Raw genomic sequence first — 8575 nt, 5'->3', positions numbered from 1 at the left:
GAAATGCAAAGTTGTGCTGCAATTGTATACGATGAATCAAAATGCATTCTGCAGTCATATATACCTAATTAAAATTAAAAGAATACATTTTAAAAAAGGAATAATTCTATCAACTCCTTCCTGGACAATCATAAGCCTTGGTACTAACATCCTGGGGATTGAAAAGAGGATCACTGAGGATCTCATGATGAATGTAATCATGTTCCTGGTTTGATTCTGGTACTTCACCTATTGTTTTGTGCCCCAGAACCTTAAAATTCTGTTTCTGTTTTTCCTCACAATAACTATCTATTGTTATTGTTGTTGTTTCAATCAGACATAAGAGGAAGAGGTAAATGCTTGCAAATGGTGAGAATGATAAATACCTGACATATTAATTTCACTAATATTCCTCTTTTCAGCCTTCATTGATATTTTATTGGTTCCCCTATTTCCGGAACTTTCTGGGAAAAGCAAGGCACTTTGGCTTCTCCTTAGCAGGTCCTGTTTCACTTTCCTGTGTCAGTCACCACTCTTCTAGCCGAGGCTGTGCTTCACTGGCTGCTCTTCTCCTTCCCAGTTCTCTCCATCCTTGTAGACCGATTCCTTCATTATTTATTCCTTTTATAAGACAGGGATTTCAAGATGGAACAAAGAAAATCACTTGGATTAAAGTCATCGACTAACAAAAGCTAGAATTTGTTTATTTCAAAATAACATTGGCCAAGTTATCAAGACCATAATGAGTCCTAATGTTGTTCCAATTCTGAAAGGAGCATAATCTGAGAGTGTCAGAAGGGCTAAGCATATGCTCTGCAGAGACGTTTCATTATAAGAGAGAGGAATAAAGACTTCAAGGAAAGAGCCTGATTTACCTGCTGAAAATCACATTCAAGATATAAAAGGCCTTTACATTTCTGAGGAAGCCGTTCTTTGTTAAACATGATTTAACAAAGCAATTACTATGTACTTTCATTTAATCTGCATGCATCCAGCATGTTTGGTGCCCAAATGGTATATTTTAACTTAATGAAAAAATAAAAACATTAAATATCTGAATATCTACTCAAACAATGGGTCCAGAAACAGTCACACAGAATCAGGACTAGGTCAATTATACCATTTTAAAAGTCAAAAATTTACCTGAGTTTAGTGGCACACACCTATAATCCTACTGACTTGGGAGGTTGAGTCAGGAGGATCGTGAGTTCAAAGCTAGCCTCAGCAATAGCAAGATGCTATGCAACTCAGCCAGACCCTGTCTCTAAATAAAATATTTAAAAAGGGCTGGGGATGTGGTTCAATAGTTAAGCACCCCTGGATTCAATCCCTGGTAGCAAAAAGAAAAAAAAAAGTCAAAACTATAAAAACCATTGACAGCTGAGAAGAACTGAAATTTTCTATTATTAACAAATTAATGTAGTTCCATAGCAATTACATTGAATCTAATAAAACATAAACCTATGAAAGAAAAAAATTGCCTTGTAGGTAGGGAACGTGTGTGTGTGTGTGTGTGTGTATCCAGTCCTGTGTGTGTTATGTGTAACCAGTAACAGCCCTGGCTCTCATCATAAGCAATACTTTGATGTCCTTCCTCACTACTAAAATTAAAGTATAATTTGTTTTTAACTGAGAATCTCAATAAAAAAATGTGACTTCATTCTATATAAGCTATATTTGTACAGATTTGGCCTGTCAAAAATGGAATTGTGGGCTGGCGTTATGGCTCAGTGGCAGAGCACTTGCCTAGCATGTGTGAGGCACCAGGTTCGATTCTCAGCACCATGTATTAATAAATAAAATAAAGGTCTATTGGCAACTAAAAAAATGTATTTTTTTAAAGTGGCATTGTTTCCCTTGACAGAAACATAATAGATTTGCAAAAGGTGTAAATATTGAAAGGTAGTTAACATTAGGATTTCAATTGAGAAAAATAGCTTTCATCACCATATACAGAAATACTTAGTTATTTATCACATTTAATTCTTGCTGAAAATATTATAAATAATCATCAAATTTTAAGAGTTTTTGCTGGTGTTTGGACTTTGTGGCAGGGGTAACCTTGGAAAAGTGGTTCCTTATGTCACATCTGAGAAGGGAAAAAGGTTTAGTCTCAGTGTGCCTATTTTCCTTTTGATTTCTAATTTTGGGAACTTATCGGTAGAGTGGGGCTGGGGCTGTGGTTCAATGGCAGAGTGTTTGCCTAGCACATGTGTGGCACTGGGTGTGGTCCTTAGCATCACACAAAAATAAATAAAAGTATTCTGTCCATCTACAAAAAAAATTTTAAAATTTTTTAAAAGAACTTGTAGAGTATCTGGAAATAATACAAAGTAATTAGTGTATATATGTACATTACTCATGTTTTAACAGCAATACAGTTAAAATATGCAAGAAAATATTAGGCTTGGCATACCATAACTTCTCCCTTCAACTGCCCAAATTAAAACTGCAAAGTCAGAGAAGCAAACAGAAAATGCTGCATTTTACATCTCACATTAAAAGTCTTAGAAAAAGAGCAAAATTCAATTATTTTACAGCATTATCCAATTATAGAATAATGTGGCATTTAACATCAGGGAGAAGTATGAGCCAGCCAGAGAGAGAGAGAAGGAGATGCTTCTTACAGTTGATAAACGAATGCTCTTTAAAAATCTCAGAATTTAAACAGAGAACTAGTTTAGGAAAAGTGCAAGAAAGGAAAGGCTCCTATTGAGTCCAATTTAGTGAATACTTAAAAATAAACTGTGGCATATGGTAACATTAAATGATGGTTTTATTAAGAAAGAAGTTTGACACATGTGATTTATACCTTGAATTCTTCTGTAAGGCTTTGGGAAAAAAAATTAAAAAGAATTAGATTTGCTAACTATGATCAAGGACCATCTGGTAATTAAACAAACCAATGGAAGGAATATACACCAAGGAAGGATTCTCACCATCCCTGTGGCCTGTTAGGAGATGTCTCCTCTAAAAAGCCCACATGACAATATCCAGAATTATGTAGCAGATGCATGTATATTAGGAAAGAGTTTCAAAAGAAGGCTTTCTCTGTGATCTCAAAGTTCATCTTGTAAACATAATGCATCTATATCACAAAAACAAAACATCAACTAAAACCCACTTCATGGAACAAATTTAGCAAATATAGTAAATATCAAATGTCAAATTCTCTATATTTCTGTTGTTAATGCTAATCATTTTAAAGAGAAAAACTGACTCTTTAGTGAAAATTGCTATTATCCAAGAGAAAATTAAGACACCTTTAAATTAAATGGGTTTTGGATATGTGCATACATTTTCCATCTGAATTTCAAAACAAGACATTCAAATTTGATTAGAACTTCTCTTTGTTTATAATCAGTGTTTCAGTTAATTAACAGTTAATGCATAAAGCAAACCCCAGTTCATGAATCTTACATTATATACCCCTAAGGAAAATCTATTTTCTACTGCTGGATTGTTATATTCTTCCTTGGCTTCCCATTGCAATTATAATAAATTCCAGATCCTTACCAAGGCTGAGAAGACCCTACATTGCCTGTCTTTGCTTATGACATATTTGTACTTCACTGCCCCGTGACAGTCAGAATTCTAAGATGTCCACCAAGATTCTTGCACATAGTACAATCTTCCCTTGAATGTGAACAGATACAATCTTCCCTTGAATGTGAACAGAACCCGTGAATATAACAGGATAGTCACACTCTCAAGTAGGTTATGTAGCACAATAAAGATGTGATGACTCTGTTAGGTTGTAGCTATCAATAAGTAGTGAGATGCATAAGTGTTCTTTAAATTATTGAGGGTCTTCTTTAAACTACTTCCAAAGTAGATGAGAAAGCAAAGGATGGTAGTTAATTTGTAATAAATAAATAAATAAATAAACAAACAAACAAACAGAAGCAGGGGAGCTAATTGGAAGTCATGTCAAGGGAAAAGGAATAATGGGACTACCTCTTGACAGGCTCCATTGATGTTAATGTAAAGCTAGAAATTATGGCTATAAGTGTCTCCAATTGTCTGGAAAGGAAGATTCCTTTAGTAGTGCAGGTACACTAAAGTAACTTCTAACCAGCAACTGACCCCAGTGCCCACATTAACATGAGATTGAGTTGTAGATGAAGCCCCCCCCATGTAGGATGGCCACCATGACAGTTCCAGAGAGAACCAACTAAGTCAAAAACTCCAGTGCCCTATGTGAAGGAGGAGTTGAACACCTGATTGGCAAAGAGTACAGAGGTGGTCCCCAGCTCTCCTGGTAAGTATCAAACGGTAATACATTTGGAGACAGCATTGTCTCCTTTGTTCTCTGCTTGGAGACAGCCCACTCTCTCCCTTGAGAGTCCTCTCCGCTTGAGCCTCAGTTTGCTTTTACTTTACTTTCACTTATAATAAAGTTCTCCTGCATAAGTTTTTGGTGGCTGACTTTACATTTTCTTTGGTTGGAAAACAAGAACTGAGGTTTAGGGCTTCAGCTCCCTGCTTTCCCATGACAGCTCCATCTTATCTGACTAAAGACAGACTTCTTTCTGTCCCTAAAGAAGTAGGCCACCAGGCCATAAGAGAAGCATGTGACTAGGAACTAAGGCAGCTCCTGGAAGTTAAAGAACCCTGTGACATCCAGCAAGAGAACAGAGCAATTTTCCTACCAGAGGAACTGAATCCTGCCAAGTACCCAGAGGATAAAACCCTAAGCTCTGATAAAAATGCTGCCCAGCAATAATGATTCAGGCCTGACCCTAAGCAGAGGACTTAGGTAAAATAGGATAGAATTTTGACCCAGAGAAAGTGTGAGATAATAAACATGTGTTGTGTTGTTTTAAGCCAGGAAGTTTGTGGAAATGTTAAGCAGTAACAGAAAATTAACTCATTTCCCTTCCTTCACACTTGAAACATGGTTAAGTTCATTCCCACTGGCAGAGCTGATTCCTTATGATTCAACCCTGGCTCAAAAGACACATCCTTTTCCAAGCTCTGACTGCCAAGCACTTCCGAAGTTCTACCCACGTACGTACCCAGTTCATCCCTGAAGCCTGCTTTCTTCATGACCACACTTATCACTACCAACTAGGATCTTTTTGCTGTTCACATTTTTAAAAATAATTTTTAAGTAGCTCATGAACAAAGTTAAAAACACAAATGATACTAGAATGCTTAGACCAACAACAATCAATATACTCCTGCCGAGCACACGCACTCCAGGATGAGTGTGTACAAGTCCTGTGGCGCCATTGTCTTTGATATGATCTACTTTTGGAAATTAATGTAACAATTCCTTTTAGTTTAAAAGAAAGAATGGCACAGACATTTTCAGATAAACAAAAATGGGAGAATGAGATCTCTACTACAGGTAACACTGAAGTGATGATCCCAAGATTCAGGTAATATGGCCACCGTGCTACAGGTATGTTCTCTTAACCTCCCCAGGTTCTCTGCTCAACTCACCTTTCTTTCCAGAAATGTTTGTTTTATAGGTCATCTTTTCATGGAAGCACCAAATATTTTCCAATTTCTACCTTGATTTCTCCATTAATACATGAGTTATTTTTAAATGTATCTCATATATATGTGGATTTTCTAGACTGAAATCTAACTTAATTGTACTGTTGCTTCAGAACCTTAAATTCCTTGGGAGTTGACTTGTAGAACAGTATAGTTAATTTTTTGTAAATTCTCAAATTTTGCTTAAATAGAGTGAGTATTTTTCCAATGTTGAATTCAGAGTTTTATATACTCTGTCTGCTAGGACAATTTTATTGACAGTCCCAATGGACTAAATTCTTACTAACTTGTCTACTTGTTTAATCCATTTTTAAAAGTTCTTTAAAATATCTTCCAGTTGAATATGAATTTATCCTCCTTAGAGTTCTGCTCATTTTTGTGATATATATTTTGAAGCCATGATATTACATGCCTAAATATTTATATCTTCCTATTAAACTGAAGTTTTATTATTGTAAAATCTCTCTCTTTATATTTAGAAATATTATTTTCCATAAAATATGTTTTTAACATTAAAACCAAATACAGGGGTACTAGAAAATCCACATATACTTGAAATACATTTTAAAAGAACCATTCTGTTTTTGTTACTATTGCTCTGTGGTATAGTTTAAGGTCTGGTATAGTGATGCCACTTGCTTCACTCTTCCTGCTAAGGATTGCTTTAGCTATTCTGGGTCTCTTATTTTTCCAGATGAATTTCATGATTGCTTTTACTGTTTTTATGAGGAATGCCATTGGGAATTTTATTAGAATTGCATTAAATCTGTATAGTGCTTTTGGTAGTATGGTCATTTTGATAATATTAATTCTGCCTATCCAAGAGCAAGGTGGATCTTTGCATCTTCTAAAGTCTTCTTTGATTTCTTTCTTTAGGGTTCTATAATTTTCATTGGTTAGATCTTTCACCTCTTTGATTCTCAAGTATTTTGGGGGGTAGGGGCTATTGTAAATGGGGAAGTTTTCCTCATTTCCCTTTCAGAGGATTTGTCCCTGATATACAGAAATGCCTTTGATTTATGGGTGTTGATTTTTATATCCTGCTACTTTGCTGAATTCATTTACTAGTTCTAGAAGTTTTCTCAGAATGGCAGCTGATATGAATACAAACAACAATAAGTATTGGCGAGGACTGGGGAAAATGTACACTCATACATTAACGGTGGAACTGCAAATTGGAGCAGCCAATACGGAAATCAGTATGGAGATTCCTTGGTACACTGGGAATGGAACCACCATTTGACCCAGCTATCCCTCTCCTTGGACTATACTTAAAGGACTTAAAAACAGCATACTACAGGGACACAGCCACATCAATGTTTATACCAACACAATTCACAATAGCTAAACTATGGAACCAACCTAGATGCCCTTTAGTAGATGAATGGATAAAAAATGTGGCATATATACACAATGAAATATTACTCAGCAATAAAAGAGAATAAAATCATGGCATTTGCAGGTAAATGAATGGAGTTGGAGAAAAAAAAGCTAAGTAAAGTTAGCCAATCACCCCAAAACAAATGCAAATGTTTTCTCTGATATAAGGAGGCTGATTCATAGTGGGGTAAGGAGGGAGAGCATGGGAATAATAGATGAACTCTAGATAGGGCAGAGAGGTGGAAGGGGTAGGGCGTTAGCAATGACGGTGAAATGTGATGGGTATCATTATCCAAAGTACATGTATGAAGACACAAATTGGTGTGAATATTCTTTAAATACGAGAGATATGAAAAATTGTGCTCTATATGTGTAATATGAATTGTAATGCATTCTACTCTCATTTATTTTTTTAAAAATCAATAAAACAGTCCACCTGAAAAGAAAAGAATCATTCACTAAAACTCAGTTGCCAGTACAAACATAACTCCTCAGCACAATTGGTGACTCATTTTTTCTCTATCTAACTTTAAGATTTTTCCTCTTATTTTTAATTTTCTTCATCTTTTTTGTGTTGTTTCTATGTTTAGATTTATTTTCATTTGTCCTGCTTGGGTTTAATTGCTCATCTCAAATCAGTAGACAAATGTCTTTCATAAATTCTAGACAGTTCCTAGCCATTAATACCCTTGAATGTTTCCTCTGACCTTCTTCCCACTTCCTATCTTCCCTACTTTAAGATAACAGTTAATCGTCAGTTAGAACTTTTTATTACAATCAGCATAACTTACACTCTCTCCAGTATTTCAAATCTTTCACTCCCTTCTTTATTGTAGTAACTTTTTAAAATTTATCTTCAAGATCATCAGTTCTCTCTTTAGCTATGCTTAATCTTTTTTTAATATTTTTTGGTTGTCAATGGACCTTTATTTTTTTTTACTTATATGTGGTGCTGAGAATTGAACCCAGTATCTCACACATGCTAGGCAAGCTCTCTACCACTGAGCCACAACCCTACCCTGCTATGTGTAATCTCAATCCAGCTTCAGAGTTCTTCATTTTAGTAACTATTTTTTTAATTCTTCAATTAGGTTATTTTTAACTTCCAATGTCATATTTATAGTCTCTGCCATTTTTAAGTATACAAACATAGTAAGCATAGCTATTTTATATTTTATTTGACAATCATAATTGGTAGAGCACTATGGTTTTGTGTCTGTTGCCTAGTCTTTCTGTTTCACCTTGCTCATGTTGTCTTAGGTCTATGTTATAAATGAGGAGGGGGAAGGCAAAAGGACAGTCATGGTAGGCAATGAATGATTGGGTTAGGAAGATGGGGCTGGTTCAAAAGGAAATAAAATTCTAATACCTCCAGAGCACTTCCCCTCCTCCAACCTGTTGCCAAGGTTACCTGCCTCCAGAGAATTTTTCCTCCCCAAAAGAAGTTGTTAATGAAGTACCTGCTAGAGGGCTCCCTTCCTGCCCTCCTGGGCAGACTAGGAGAGGCACCCCAAAGGCTCCTTTCCCATCTTTTGACCATGTAGGCAAGATAAAGGGAAGAAGGGGCATAAGAAGAAAGGATAAAAGGGGCAGGACACCCTGACTCTCTTGGGCAACAAGTTGGATTCCCTCCTCTGTGGAAAAGTCTGTGTTCTCATTAATATTTCTCTCTCTCTCTCTCTCTCTCTCTCTCTCTCTCTCTCTCTCTCTC

Source organism: Marmota marmota, unplaced genomic scaffold (genome assembly GCF_001458135.2).
Source record: "Marmota marmota marmota unplaced genomic scaffold, marMar, whole genome shotgun sequence".
In the NCBI taxonomy this organism is placed as follows: domain Eukaryota; kingdom Metazoa; phylum Chordata; class Mammalia; order Rodentia; family Sciuridae; genus Marmota; species Marmota marmota.
This window is presented reverse-complemented; position numbering follows the sequence as displayed.